This window comes from Rana temporaria, chromosome 7, assembly GCF_905171775.1.
Source record: "Rana temporaria chromosome 7, aRanTem1.1, whole genome shotgun sequence".
Classification (NCBI taxonomy): domain Eukaryota; kingdom Metazoa; phylum Chordata; class Amphibia; order Anura; family Ranidae; genus Rana; species Rana temporaria.
Genome location: NC_053495.1, coordinates 157504058 through 157518822, shown reverse-complemented (window position 1 = coordinate 157518822; position 14765 = coordinate 157504058). Strand labels below are relative to the sequence as shown.

General features: G+C 42.0%; 1 protein-coding gene across 1 annotated transcript in view; it reads left to right on the top strand.

The window, feature by feature from the left end:
* The window catches only part of ACBD6 (acyl-CoA binding domain containing 6), a 133238-nt gene that overhangs the window by 22660 nt on the left and 95813 nt on the right, over nt 1-14765 (top strand). The gene's annotated exons all lie outside the window — the stretch shown is intronic.

Sequence of the window (14765 nt, the reverse complement as noted above, 5' to 3'; positions counted from 1 at the left end):
GTGTCTGCCATAAAGTCGCAGTCACAATAAAATTCGCAGATCGCCCGCCATTACTAGTTTAAAAAAAATAAAAATGCCATAAAACTAACACCTATTTCGTAGACGCTATAACTTTTGCGCAAACTAATCAATATACGCTTATTGCGATTGATTTTTATTTTCTACCAAAAATATGTAGAGTATATATCGGCCTAAACTGAGAAAATATATATTTTCTAAAAACAATTGGATATTTTGTTATAGCAAAAAGTAAAAAAAAGCAATATTTTTAGTGTGTGTGTGTGTGTGTGTGTGTGTTCTATTTTTGTTTTATAGCGCAAAAAATAAAAACTGCAGAGGTGATAAAATACCACCAAAAGAAAGCTCTATTTGTGGGAAAACCAGGACGTCAATCTTGTTTGGGAGCCACGTCGCACGACCGCGCAATTGTTAAAGCGACGCAGTGCCGAATCGCGAAAAGTGGCCTGGTCTTTGCCAAATGGTCCGGGGCTTAAGTGGTTAAACCAGGGGTGCCCAACCAGTGTCCATGACCTTCTGCTCTGGGATGGCTGATTGGGAATGCCAGATCTTGGGTTGCCTACCCGCTATCCCTGAGCATCAGTGTTGTGAATGAAGTCCACGGTAGAGGAAGCCAAGCGTCTGTGGAGCAGAGCAGCATAAGCTGATGCTTCCTGTATACAAATGTAACAAATGTACTCTGCCTGTTGCAACAACAGCCTGCGATTACTGAATAGAAGACCGTTATTAAAGGTCAGTTTATTACTAAAATCTGTGTTTATATGGACATATTTTTTCTGCAGCGGGTTACTGGGCTGCTTGCAAACTGATCTGCAGCACAGTGCACCTACGGGTTACTTGCACTGAGCCATAGATTTCTGTTATTACTTGTGTGTTTTGGTTCGCTTACAGAAAGTGCACTACACCTGCAGGATATAGTAGAAGTCTATCACAAAGTGCAGCTAGCCTGCCGGAAAGCCACAGGTGCACTGCACCCTCGGTGTGGGTAAACCGCAGCGCATCAGTGTGAAAGCAGCCTTAGCCCCCATTCACACAATCTGTCTGACCCAATCAGACCCTCCATTCACATCCTATGGAGCGGAAGATGTACAAGGACTTTTCCATTTACAGCCACCTAAAAAAACAGAAGGGGATCCATCCCCTTCTGTCTGGGCGGATCAGATCCGAGGGACCATAGAGTGGGCTGTGGTCGCACCCTCTGCTCATTGTGGCCTGTGACCGGTTTCCAAGTGTCTTAAGTGGCCCTTGCTCTTTAACATTTTGGGTGCTCCTGCTCTAAACGCTCCTGCCATTAAACTTTGCTAAAAGCCAATGTGTGCATGAGCACATCAGCTAACCGAGGCAGGGGAAAAAAAACAAACGCCTGACACCCATAGAAACAGCTGCAGAAATGTGCATGAGGCATTTCTGATTCTGTTTCGTTTTAAATGTATCCCTCTTGGATTGCATTGCAGTTAAGGTCAGAGGAGTATAATGGACTTTAGCAGAACTATAGTCGCCGCAAAACTATTGTCACAAGCAGATTTATTTCTATGCAGGAATCTGCAACGTGTATGCAGTTTTCTGTTCTGGCCATGACCTCAACATTGTGGTATGAACAGGGCAGAAGAGAAAGTGATGACACAGGGTGTAATGTTCATCTTTACGTCTAAAAAAAACCACACATGAATACTGATGTCAGCGTGGGGGGACGCATGTAAATTTGTGTCTCTGCAAGTGAAACCTGCGTGGTTTTTATATTTCAATATTTTTATTGAAAATAAACAATGTTGTATAAGGCACATGTGACAAAGACAGAAATAACAATCGAGCTCTGTCAGATTATATTGCTCATACAAATAATCGTAAACATAAAACCTATGGATAAAAAAGAAACCAAACAAACTCAACACAAAATGCAGTTAGCAGGAAAGCCCATTAACATAGCCATATGACATAAGAATAATCAAGGAAAAACACAATGTCCCCTTTTTACCGTATCTTTCCCCTCCTCAGTTGTTAAATCATTCACTGAATGGTAAAAAATAAAATAAGAATAAAACTAATGAGATATGTTCCTGATTCCCTAGGGTCCAACTGGTGGTTGTCCCAGGCAGCCACATTAACCCATAGCCTTAGGAATGATTCGCACAGGGAGAAAGATGTATATTATAAAGAGCAGGGGAGGAAGAGAGGAAGAAAGAAGGGGGGGGGGGGAAAGGAGGGGGAGGATAGGGAAGGAGAGAAAAGGGAACCCCTGTGTATACTTCTACTAACATCGTGTCAAAGCATCCCATAGTTGGCAACAATGACCAATTCAACATTAAATATTTTTAAGAGAAAAAGAAAGAAAAGAAAAAGCGGGTCAGCCAGAAGCACTTTAAAGCGGGGGTTCTCCCTAAAAAAAAAAGTTTTTTTCCCTAGCATGTCATTTAGCATGGTAGCGTGAGCTACAGTATGCCTTTTATATTTTTTTGTTTGGCGCCGTACTCACTGTTTAATCGCGTAGTAAAGTTTCAATGGAATGGGCGTTCCTATGCAGAGGGCCCGTGATTGACGGCCGGCTATGGCGCGTCACGCTTCACGGAAATAGCCCTCTGCATAGGAACGCCCATTCCCCACGGGGAGTCTGAAACTTTACGACGCGATTAAACAGTGAGTACGGCGGCAAAAAAATTAATAAAGGCATACTGTAGCTCGTGCTACTATGCTGAATGGCATGCTAGAAAGTTGTTTTTTAGGGTGAAACACCGCTTTAAGGTGGAGATAGGTAACTTATCCACGGATCCCACGTTATATCGAATTTCTTAGTAGAATTGCGAAGGATACAGGTGAGTCTGTCATTAACCATGATCCAATTAAGTTTATTCTTCACGTAATCAAGGGGAACCATCGACTTCTTCCAATATCTAGCAATAGTCCTTCTTGCTGCCAAAAACATATATGTGATTAGTTTCATTGTGTGTTTTTTTTTTTTTGGGAACCTCACCAGGCAACTTATGAAAAAGCGCTGATTGCGGGGATCGACGTATATTAACCCCCGTTACCGAGTAAATATACAAATCCAAAATCTAGTGACCACGGGGCACTGCCACCAAACATGAAACATTGTACCCATCTGTCCACAACGTCTGAAGCAAATGGGCGATGCAGACGGGTGCATCTTAGCGACTCTGGTCGGGACCAAATACCAATGTTGAAGTGTTTTATAATTTGCTTAAATTAATGTAGTATTAATAGATATTTTGGATAAAGCGAAGGCAACATCTTGCCAGTCTGATAACTCCAACGTGGTATTCAAATCTGCGTGTTTTTTATGCATGCATGGTGTGAATGACCAAGCATGTACAGCTTCTCTTACTGCCAGCAATGTTTCTCCCAAATGTAATTGAGCCACACATGCACAGCTTGGTGTATATTTTCTATGAATTATGTCAGCCTAGGCCAGCCAATTGAGATGGCTAAAAATGCTAGACTGGGTACAGATGTCTCAACTGGTGATGTTGGATCACTGGATGGGGGGTAAGCATAGCACTACATGGGTGTGCTTTAACCCTTCCTCTTCCAGAGCCATGTTGCAAACCTTTTTACCACTTCCCGCCCAGCCTATAGCAAAATGACGGTCGGGCGGCGGTTGTTATCCTGACTGGTTGTCATATGACGTCCAGCAGGATAAGCCGCTATCGCACGCCTGGGGGGCACACGGCGATCGGTGGTGTGTCAGTCTGACACACTGAGCTTGGTAAAGAGCCTCTGATGGAGGCTCTTTACCATGTCATCAGCCATGTCCAATCACGGCTGATCAGTGTAAACGGCAAGAGACGTTTATCGGCTGCTCTCCTGACAGGGGGGATCTGTGCTGATTATCAAAGATCTCACATTTTAGACTTAAATGCAATTTAAAATTAAATTCCCCTTTTTAAGAGCACTGGACAGAAGTGACGTTTGATGTCACTTCTGCCCTCTAATGTCATGGGCCCATCTTTCCCTCACTCGGCATCAAGCCACGGCGGGGGGGGGGACGACACCTGACCCCAGATCTCACATTAAAGAGATACCGTCATGCAATTGGTTGCGCCATGTTTACATTCCTTTGAATAGGAATAAAAGTGACCCAAAACGTGTGTGTGTGTGTGCCTTGCGAAAGTATTCCGCCCCCTTGAACGTTGCAACCTTTTTTTTTTTTTTTTTTTGAAGAATCAACAAGTGGGACACGATCATGAAGTGGAACGAAATTTATTGGATATTTCAAACTTTTTTTAACAAATAAAAAACGGAAAAATTGGGCGCGCAAAATTATTCAGCCCCTTTACTTTCAGTGCAGCAAACTCTCTCTAGAAGTTCAGTGAGGATCTCTGAATGATCCAATGTTGACCTAAATGACTAATTATGATGATAAATAGAATCCACCTGTGTGTAATCAAGTCTCCGTATAAATGCACCTGCACTGTGATAGTCTCAGAGGTCTGTTTAAAGCGCAGAGAGCATCATGAAGAACAAGGAACACACCAGGCAGGTCCGAGATACTGTTGTGGAGAAGTTTAAAGCCGGATTTGGATACAAAAAGATTTCCCAAGCTTTAAACATCCCAAGGAGCACTGTGCAAGTGGAAGGAGTATCAGATCACTGCAAATCTATGAAGACCTGGCCGTCCCTCTAAACTTTCAGCTCATACAAGGAGAAGACTGATCAGAGATGCAGCCAAGAGGCCCATGATCACTCTGGATGAACTGCAGAGATCTACAGCTGAGGTAGGAGACTCTGTCCATAGGACAACAATCAGTCCCTGTATACTGCACAAATCTGGCCTTTATGAAAGAGTGGCAAGAAGAAAGCCATTTCTTAAAGATATCCATAAAAAGTGTCCTTTAAAGTTTGCCACAAGCCACCTGGGAGACACACCAAACATGTGGAAGAAGGTGCTCTGGTCAGATGAAACCAAAATCGAGCTTTTTGCCAACAATGCAAAACGTTATGTTTGGCGTAAAAGCAACACAACTCATCACCCTGAACACACCGTCCCCACTGTGAAACATGGTGGTGGCAGCATCATGGTTTGTGCCTGCTTTTCTTCAGCAGGGACAGGGAAGATGGTTAAAATTGATGGATGGAGCCAAATACAGGACCATTCTGGAAGAAAACCTGATGGAGTCTGCAAAAGACCTGAGACTGGGACGGAGATTTGTCTTCCAACAAGACATAGAGCAAAATCTACAATGGAATGGTTCACAAATAAACATATCCAGGTGTTAGAATGTCAAAGTCCAGACCTGAATCCAATCAAGAATCTGTGGAAAGAACTGAAAACTGCTCTTCACAAACGCTCTCCATCCAACCTCACTGAGCTCGAGCTGTTTGCAAGGAGGAATGGGCAAAAATTTCAGTCTCTCGATGTGCAAAACTGATACATACCCCTAGCGAATTGCAGATGTAATCGCAGCAAAAGGGGGCGCTACAAAGTATTAATTTAAGGGGGCTGAATAATGTTGCACACCCAATTTTTCATTTTTTTTTTATTTGTTAAAGTTTGAAATATCCAATAAATTTCGTTCCACTTCATGATTGTGTCCCACTTGTTTCTTCAAAAAAAAATTAGTTTTATATCTATCTTTGAAGCCTGAAATGTGGCAAAAGGTTGCAAAGTTCAAGGGGGCCGAATACTTTCGCAAGGCATCTCATGCTTACGTTGCGTGCGCATATGAAAACAGTGTTCAAACCACACATGTGATGTATCACTGCGATCGTTGGAGTGAGAGCAATAATTGTAGCACTTGATCTCCTCTGTAACTCAAAACTGTAGCAATTTTTTAAACATCGCCTATGGAGATTTTTAAGGGTCAGTTTGTCGCCATTCCACAAGTGGGTGTGCAATTTTGAAGCATCACATGTTTGGTATCAATTTTACTCAGCGTAACATTATCTTTCACAATATAAAAAAAAATGGGGCTAACTTTACTGGTGTGTTTTTTTTTTTCTTCTCCCCAAAAAAATTGCCTTTATCCATCCAAGGGAAATTGTTGGGGCATAGAGATTCAAACTCAAGATGGCACGATCACGAGAAATCCCCCCCCCCCCCCCCAAAAAAAAATAATAATATATGCATTAAGATTTTTAAAATCACATATTTAATACATCGGCCGGCTGAGTCATAAAAGCCCATCCTTTTTCGTGAGAAGCGCAGTGACGTCAGCACGTCGCTTCACGTGATGGGTTTCGTCACACAATGCCCGGGGCACCCTGGGAGAAGAAACGGGACTCTGTGCTGTGATTGTCCACAGCCGATCAGCAGGCCTCTGCTATAAATCAATGGCCAGGACCTGCTGACAAAATCCTGATGTAGCCAGTGACCGTGTGGGTTGGCAGGGGTGCACACATATGCGACCCAGAACAGGCTGGATGGTGTATATGGAAATCGTCCACCCTGCCTGCAGTAAATGTACTGTAGGCGGCATCTTAACTATATTTTTACTGGTCATGTTTTCAGGATTTCCCTCAGATGAAACGGCTGTGGTAATTGCTAAGGCAGTGAAACTGATCAAGTCACCTGTGCAAAGCCTGAAAACATGAACTGTTGGGGCGCCTTGAGGACTGGTGTTGAGAAACCATGCCTAGAGTATACATGTACTTTTGCTGTCACACTTCATATGTATTCTCAGGTGTCTTTACTTGCCTGATATTTTTATTTATTTTTTCCAAAATCCTGATTTTAGGAGTGACAGATTCACACGCATTGATGCATTACACAGTCTATAGCTGGAGGTCCCTGACCTCGCACACAAAGATATTGCCACACACTGGCTGCTGAATGCTGTCTTTGAGATTCAAATCCTAAAGTAATAGAATTTTCATAATCCATTCTATTTCATAATGTAAATTAATTTATTGTGACAGGCCCACTTGAAAGGGTAATTACTCATTCACCTTACATTATACTTTCCTTTAATTATTTTCCAGCACTAAAATTAATTTATTGGAACTTTTTATATCATATGCTCCATTTAGTCTGTATTGTTAATTTTTCTGCTGTAATGGATATAGCAGTCAGAAGTGGGGCTGGACAATTCCCAGGAGCTGACTAGCCAGCGGGTCTTAAAGTGTCTGGGCCTAACTTATTTTCTATTGTCGGTAGAAGCTTCTATTCCCTGCCTTAAAAACAATGCATGCTGGCTTTTTGATTGGACTCGCTTATTCCTGTGTTCTAATTTGGCCTAATATACATATTCAGTATTTAATCGGATACTACTGAGATTTAAAGTGGACTAGGCAAAGTAACATTGTTACATGATTTTACACACTGACAAAGAAATGATCAGCCTTTAATTTTAATGGTAGGGTTATTTTAGAGAGATGAAATAACAAATATCCAGAAAAACGCATTTCAAAAACGTTCTAAATTGATTGATTTTGCACTCTAATAAGTAAAATAAAGTATTTGATCCACTGTCAATCAGCAAGATTTCTGTCTCCCAGGTGTCTTCTATACAGGTAACAAGCTGAGATTAGGAGCACTTCCTTTAAGGGTCCTTTCACACGTGCGGACCGTTTTTTAGATCAGATTTTTATCATCATTTGATCCGTGTGTGTTTTTTTTTTGTTTTTTTACATCCATTTTTCATCAGTTGTCATCTGTTTTTTTCTTTTTTTTTTTTTTTTTTTTTTTGTTAGAACTTTTATTTTTATTACATATTTTGATGAAAAATGGATGTTGGCGGATCGGATGTTAAACGGATCGTCCGCTAACATCCGTTTTTCGTCCGTTCCGTTTTTTTGACGGCTAGCTTCAGTTTCCCATAATGGTGGTCTCTGCAGCTAATTTGACACAAGATCACAGTTGGCGGCGGGAGAGGGGGGCCCCCTGGAGCTCTCCCGTGCCCTCCGCTGCTTACCGGAGCAGTGGGTAGCGGTGGAGGCGATCAGATCCTTCCTGTGGCTGGGTATGGAGACAAGTGAAGGGAAGATGGCCCCCACCTGTCTGTCTGCCATAGCAGGGTGGAAGTGACATCAAAACCTCACTTCAGCCCATAGCTCTTAAAGTGCTTTTTTTTTTTTTTTTTTTTTTTCTTTGCATTTAAAGTGGAGGTTCCATCAAAAAACTATTTTGCTTTAAACTGTAGCTTACGACTAAAAAAGAAGAAAAAAAAAGTTTTTTTTTTTTTTTTACTCATCTGGAAATGCCTGTTGCTATGCGGTCCCACGAAATCTGCCTTTGAAACCACCTAGGATTCTGACATCATCTCCCTCTAATGCCTCTGGGAAATGTGTGTCATCATTTCCCAGGATGCAGTGCGCTGTCCAATTATCACTCCCCATCCAAGACTTCCAGGAAGTAAGTGCCTGTAGGCTTCACAACGGTGTAGATATAGTTTTATAAACTATCTTTTTTGAATATCTATGCGGATCGGTGGCGGATTGTAAAATAGTAAGTGACCAGATTTATATTATAAAAACGCAGGATGAAAGGACATACATTTTAAAAAATGCTAATTGTGGTTGGAACTCCGCTTTAAGTGTTCATATGAGATCTGAGGTCTTTTTGACCCCAGATCTCATATTTAAGAGGACCTGCCATGATTTTTTCTATTGTAAGGGATTTTTACATTCCTTGTAATAGGAATAAAAGTGACATGCATTTTATTTTTTATTTTTAACCACCTCAATACCGGGCTTTTATACCCACCTCCATACCGGGCCTATTCTGGCACTTTTCTCTCCTACATGTACAAATCATCATTCTTTTGCTAGAAAATGCTCAGAACCCCCAAACATTATATATGTTTTTTTTTTTTTTAGCAGACACTCTAGGGAATAAAATGGCGGTCATTGCAACTTTTTATCTTGCTCGGTATTTGCGCAATCATTTTTCAAACACCTTTTTTTTTGGAAAAAAATGGTTTCGTGAATTAAAAAATAACAACACCGTAAAGTTAGCCCAATTTCTTTTGTAAAACATGAAAGATGTTACACCAAGTAAATAGATACCCAACATGTCATGCTTTAAAATTGCGCACGCTCCGCTTTGAAAAATGTTACAGGTTACCAGTTTAGAGTTATAGAGGAGGTCTAGAGCTAGAATTGTTGCTCTCGCTCTAATGCACGCGGCGATACCTCACATGTGTGGTTTTGAACGTTTACATACGTGGGCGGGACTTGCGTATGCGTTCTCTTCTGCACGCGAGCTACCGGGGACAGGGGCGTTTTTAATTGTATTTTTTTTTCTTATTTATTTTTTACACTTTTTTTTTTTTTTTTTTTTTTTTTTTTTCATCGCTTTTATTCCTATTACAAGGAATGTAAACATCCCTTGAAACAGTGTGTCAGGTCCTCTTTAAGGAGAGATGCTTGGTCAGTAAGACCCCACATCTCTCCTCCAGGCTGGAAAGCATTCGATTGTGAAAAAAAATTCACAGATCTAATGCTTACTAGCCACAATTGCGGTTTTGTTTACTTACGGGTATCCGGGCGTGACGTCATCACATAGAGATGACTGGTGACCATCTGGTATGTTTTTGTTTGTGTTTTGTGTTATAAGGGGGGGGGGGAATACTTTATCACTTTGCAGATGAGGTGACTGCTATCCAGATGTTTGATCTCGGTGCTTGAATTGGGGCTGATTCACACAAGCACAGCATGGTCTGCATACTTGTCACAGGTCTGTGTAGAGCTGCATGATTAATCGCCAAGAATCGAAATTGCGATCTTTTTTCCCCTTCCCGATCTTCAAAACAGTATGTCACGATCTTTCTAAGAAGTGCAGAGTTCTCACAGCTGGGAAAACAAAATACAGGCAGCCTGACAAGTTTTATTACAACACATCAAGTATAAACAAAGTATCTTTTCATTCTTTTAGCAAAGGGAAGAACTTGGCATGTAGCTGAAGGAAGTTTAACCATTTAAAGACCAAACCTTTTCTGACATTTGTTGCTTACAAGTAAAAAATCATAATTTTCTGCTAGAAAATGACTTGGAACACCCAAACATATATTTTTTAGCAGAGACCCTAGAGAATGAAATGTTGGCTGTTGCAATATTTGTTACATAGTATTTTCACAGCGGTTTTTAAACACAATTAAAAAAATCTAAAAAATACACTTTAATGAATAAAAAAGAACAGACACTGTAAAGTTGGCCTATATTTTTTGTATAATGTGAAAGATAATGTTACACCGTGAGAATCGTGATCTTTATTCTAAGCAAAAAAAATCAAGATTCTAATTTTAGCCAGAATCGTGCAGCACTAGGTACGTGTACAACAGTCGTCACTAAATGGCGGTCCGAGTCCGGCCCGAGTGACACTTCTGCCCGGACCGCTAGTATATTTACAAATTGCAGCGCTGTTTGCTTGGATCGCGTGTTTCCCCAGTGACGCTGGCAGTGTGCGCCCGCCCCTGCTCCTCACCGCAGGTCCTGGAAGTCTAAAAGCATGTACGGCGGCGAGTAGGGGCGTGACGTCACGCTCCTTCCCATGCAGCTTGCGGTCCACTCCTTGCTCACATTGCGAGTAGGGGCCACGCCTGTCTCCCACGTCACTTGCGTGCCCCACCCCCTGCTGCTCCTGGTTCCCGGGTTTTCTCCTGGCTCTCCTTGCAAATAGAGGTGTGACATCCAGTGCACGCCCCGCCCCCTGCTACTCGTTTCCAGCTCCTTATCTTGCAGCATCCGCCCCTGCATTCTAGGTATGTGGCATATGCGTTTTTTAGTTCGTTGATCACTATTAAAGGGCATATTTATTGTCAACACTAACACTGCTGGGCATATGTTAAAGGTCACGCTGATGGGCACTTTATGTTAAGGGAAACTCTGATGGACACATTTTATTTTAAGGGGGCACGCTGATGAGCATATTTTGTTGTGCCCCTTAACATAACATTTGCCAATCGGTGTCCCTTAATAACATTAAAATGTGCCCATGGGACACTCTGATGGGCACCACAAAACTTTTATGTTAAGGGACACACTGATGGGCATATTTTATGTTAAGGATCACATTTTGTTCCGCCCATCAGTGCCCCCTAACATAAAATGTGCCCCTTAACATAAAATGTGCCCATCAGCGTGACCCTTATTTTATGTTAAGGGGCGCTGTGATGGGGACACCTGATGTAAAGTGCACACCTGATGTGGTGATGTAAGGAGGGACACTTATGGTGACACCTAATGTAAGAGGGCACTCTGATGAGGACACGCTATGTAAGGGGGCACTGATGGGGAAACCTTATAGAATGGGTCAAATGATATAAGGGGGCACACTGATGGGAGTAACCAGCTGTAAGGGGGCCTTCCATTGCAGAAACCTGATGTAAGGGAGTACTCTGACGTTGGCAACTGATTTTTGGGGGTAGTCTGATGGGGCACCCAATGTAATGAATTACTCTGATAGGGGCAATTGATGTAAGGGGGAACACTAATACCCCTTTTACATTTACAGAGAATTACCAAAGTGTGTGGAGGAAACCATAGAAAAAGCACCAGAGAGCATGGCTTGTGCCAAGAAAAGGAAGGTAGATGCTGAAAACCGAGTCTGCAAAGATGACTGGACAGACCAATATATGTTCATTCTTCCCATGGAAAGTTTAAAACCAATTTGTCTCATTTGTTGCGAAACCGTGGCGTTAAAAAGTAGCAATGTGAAGCGTCACTACGAAACAAAACTCAGTTCATTTGCGCAAACATATCCACAGCATTCCGAGGTGAGGGGCACGTAAAATAACGGAACTGAAAGCCCAGTATGACAGATCCACCAAAGTCCTCTTGCATTCATTTACAGCCCAGCAGCGTGCAAATGAATGTTCACTTAAAGTAGCGTGGATTTTGGGACAACGCAAAAGACCATTTACCGATGGTACATTTGTAAAGGAGTGTTTGAATGCTGTTGCTGAAACTTTACTCGAGGGTAAACAAAAAGATGAGCTGTGTGGAAAAATCAACCAGATCCCACTGTCGGCGTCAACAGCAACAAAAAAGACGGAAATATTAACCGAGGATGTATTGGGACAACTTGAGGCAGCTATTCGGAGTGCAGCATGCTTTTCTTTAGCCATTGATGAATCCACAGATGTAACTGATAATGCCCAGCTTTTGGTGATGTAAGAATTTTTTCAGAGAAACAAAAGAACTCTGTGAGGACCTGTTGGGTGTAACACCACTTGAGACACACACAAGAGGACAAGACATGTATGAGGCCATTAAAGAGATTTTGAGAAAGAGGAAGATTGATCTGAAAAAAGTGGTCTCCGTTACCACAGATAGTGCCCCTGCCATGGTAGGAAAGGAGAGAGGAGCCGTGGCACGATTGAAAGAGGACAACCCTGACCTTATTTCTTACCACTGCATCATTCACCAGACTGTCCTGTGTTCCATTCTATCAGACCGGTTTGCAGAAATCATGAACACAATGATGAAACTCATCAACTTCCTCAGGGTATCCTCATTCCATCAACATTGTTTACTAAGAGTTTCTTAACCACTTGATCACCAGGCACGTAAACCCACTTAGACCCGGTTCACACTGGGGCGACTCGTCAGGCGACGCAGCCGCCTGACAAGTCGCGTCCCATTCTAGTGAATAGAACCGTTCTAATAGGAGCTCCGACTTAGAAAAAGGTTCTTGTACGACTTCAGGGGCGACTCAGGGCGACCTGCATTGACTTCTATACAGAAGTCATTTTGCAAGTCGTCTTCATGTCGCCTGGCCGAGTCGCCCCCGAAGTCGTGCTGCCCCTGTGTGAACCGGCTCTAAATAACCAGACCAATTTTCAGCTTTCGGTGCTCTCACAATTTGAATGACAATTACTTAGTCATACAACTTTGTACCCAAATGAAATTTTCGCCTTTTTTCCCCCACACAAATAGAGCTTTCTTTTGGTGGTATTTAATCACCGTTGGGTTTTTTATTTTTTGCACTTTAAGAGAAAAAAGACTGAAAATTCTGTAAAAAAAAAAAAAAAAATGAATTTTTCTTTGTTTCTGTCATAAAATTTAGCAAATTTAGTATTTTTTTTTTTCTTTTGCATAATGTGAAAGATGAAGTTACGCCGAGTAAATAGATACCCAACATGTCACCCTTCAAAATTGCACACGCTCGTGGAATGGCGCCAAACTTCGCTACTTAATAATCCCCATAGGCGACGTTGCAGGGTATTGTGGGGTATTGTGTATTGCACAGTATGGGCAGGGATGGCTGGATCTGTGACTGCATTTGTCACAGATCCAACCCACAGCACTCGTGCTGCATCCGCTCTCTCCCCTCTCCTCTCCCACTATACCGTTCGGTACAGAGAGGGGAGGGAGGAACCGGCATCGTCACATGACGCCTGTTTGTTTACAAGTGATTGCTTTGTCATTGGACGGAACGATCACGTGGTAAACTGCCGCCATCAGCGGCGATTTACTGTGATGCGCTGGGTCCGGACATTCCCATGTGCGCGCCCCATCACGGGAGCGCGATTCTGGGAGGACGTCCATGGACGTCCTCCCACAGTTAAGGAACCGCCTTGTAGACAGACGTCTTTCGACTATAGGGCGGTGATTAAGCGTATAAAGAAGTTGAGGCAAATGACCTTTTACATCACAACAATGTAAGAAGGCTGAGTAAAGGCAATATATTGGAGCGCTTTTGGTCCATTCGAACAGAAGTAGCGGCTTTCTTAGTGCAACTCAAAAGTCAGGAAAGCAAGACTGTTTTTACAAGATGAGAGCACAATGGATAATATCGCTTTCCTAGTGGACATAACATCACACCTTAATGCACTCCATTTAAATCTCCAGGGCAAGAACGACTCCATCTGTGATTTGATGACCGCTGTCCGCTCCTTCCAGAGAAAACTGGATTTGTTCAAGGAAGATCTGCAAGGAGAGTGCTTGCATTTCACAAAGGTGAAAGAACAGATTGAAGGAAAAAGATGTTTCTCCCTTTGTTGAGTTCATAAATAAACTCATTGGAACTTCAGTAAAAGGTTTGATAGCTTCAGTCTTTGGACAGCAGATCCTCCTGTTCATCCACAATCCATTCCTCATTAAAAATGCCAGAGTTTTTTCAAAGGAGGTGACACGGACCTTCCAAGTGGGCACACAAGGGATCTCTACAGACAGAAATGATCGACCTGCAAACAAATGTTGCACTAAGAGAGCTTTTTGGAGGAACTGATCCTGCTAACTTCTGGCTACAGACTGTTCCTGAGACTGATTTCCCTTGTCTAACGAAGGTAGCACTACACACCTTGACCATGTTTGGATCTACGTACAGCTGTGAGTCAGCGTTCTCCACTATGAACATTATTAAAATGAAGTATCGTTCCAGGCTCACCAATGAGCACCTTCATATGTGCATGAGAATGGCAGTAACTCCATTTAAGCCAAGATTCAAACTACTGGCAGGACAAGCAAAAGCCCATTTTTCTCACTAGACAGTTTTTTGCATGGTAAAAAAATTGAAAAAAAACTGGTGATAATTTGTGCACTTTTTCAAATTGACACCTTTTTAGTTGTTTAAGTCAGAAGGTGCTTATTTATTTTACTTGAAAAATGGAGGTGCTTTTTATGTTTTATTAAAGAGTTATTGATTTATTTCCATATTGTTTTTGTTAAAAATAGTTGTTTTCTATACAAAGACAAGGGCAAATGTAAAGCTATCCTAGTTCCAACTGTCCACATTGTTGTAACTGAAACTTGACAATAAAGATTGTTGAAATGCTAAGGAAATTGTAAATTTCTCATATTTTGATAGACATACATAGCTAGATTCACATAGATGGCCGCAACTTTAAGGCGGC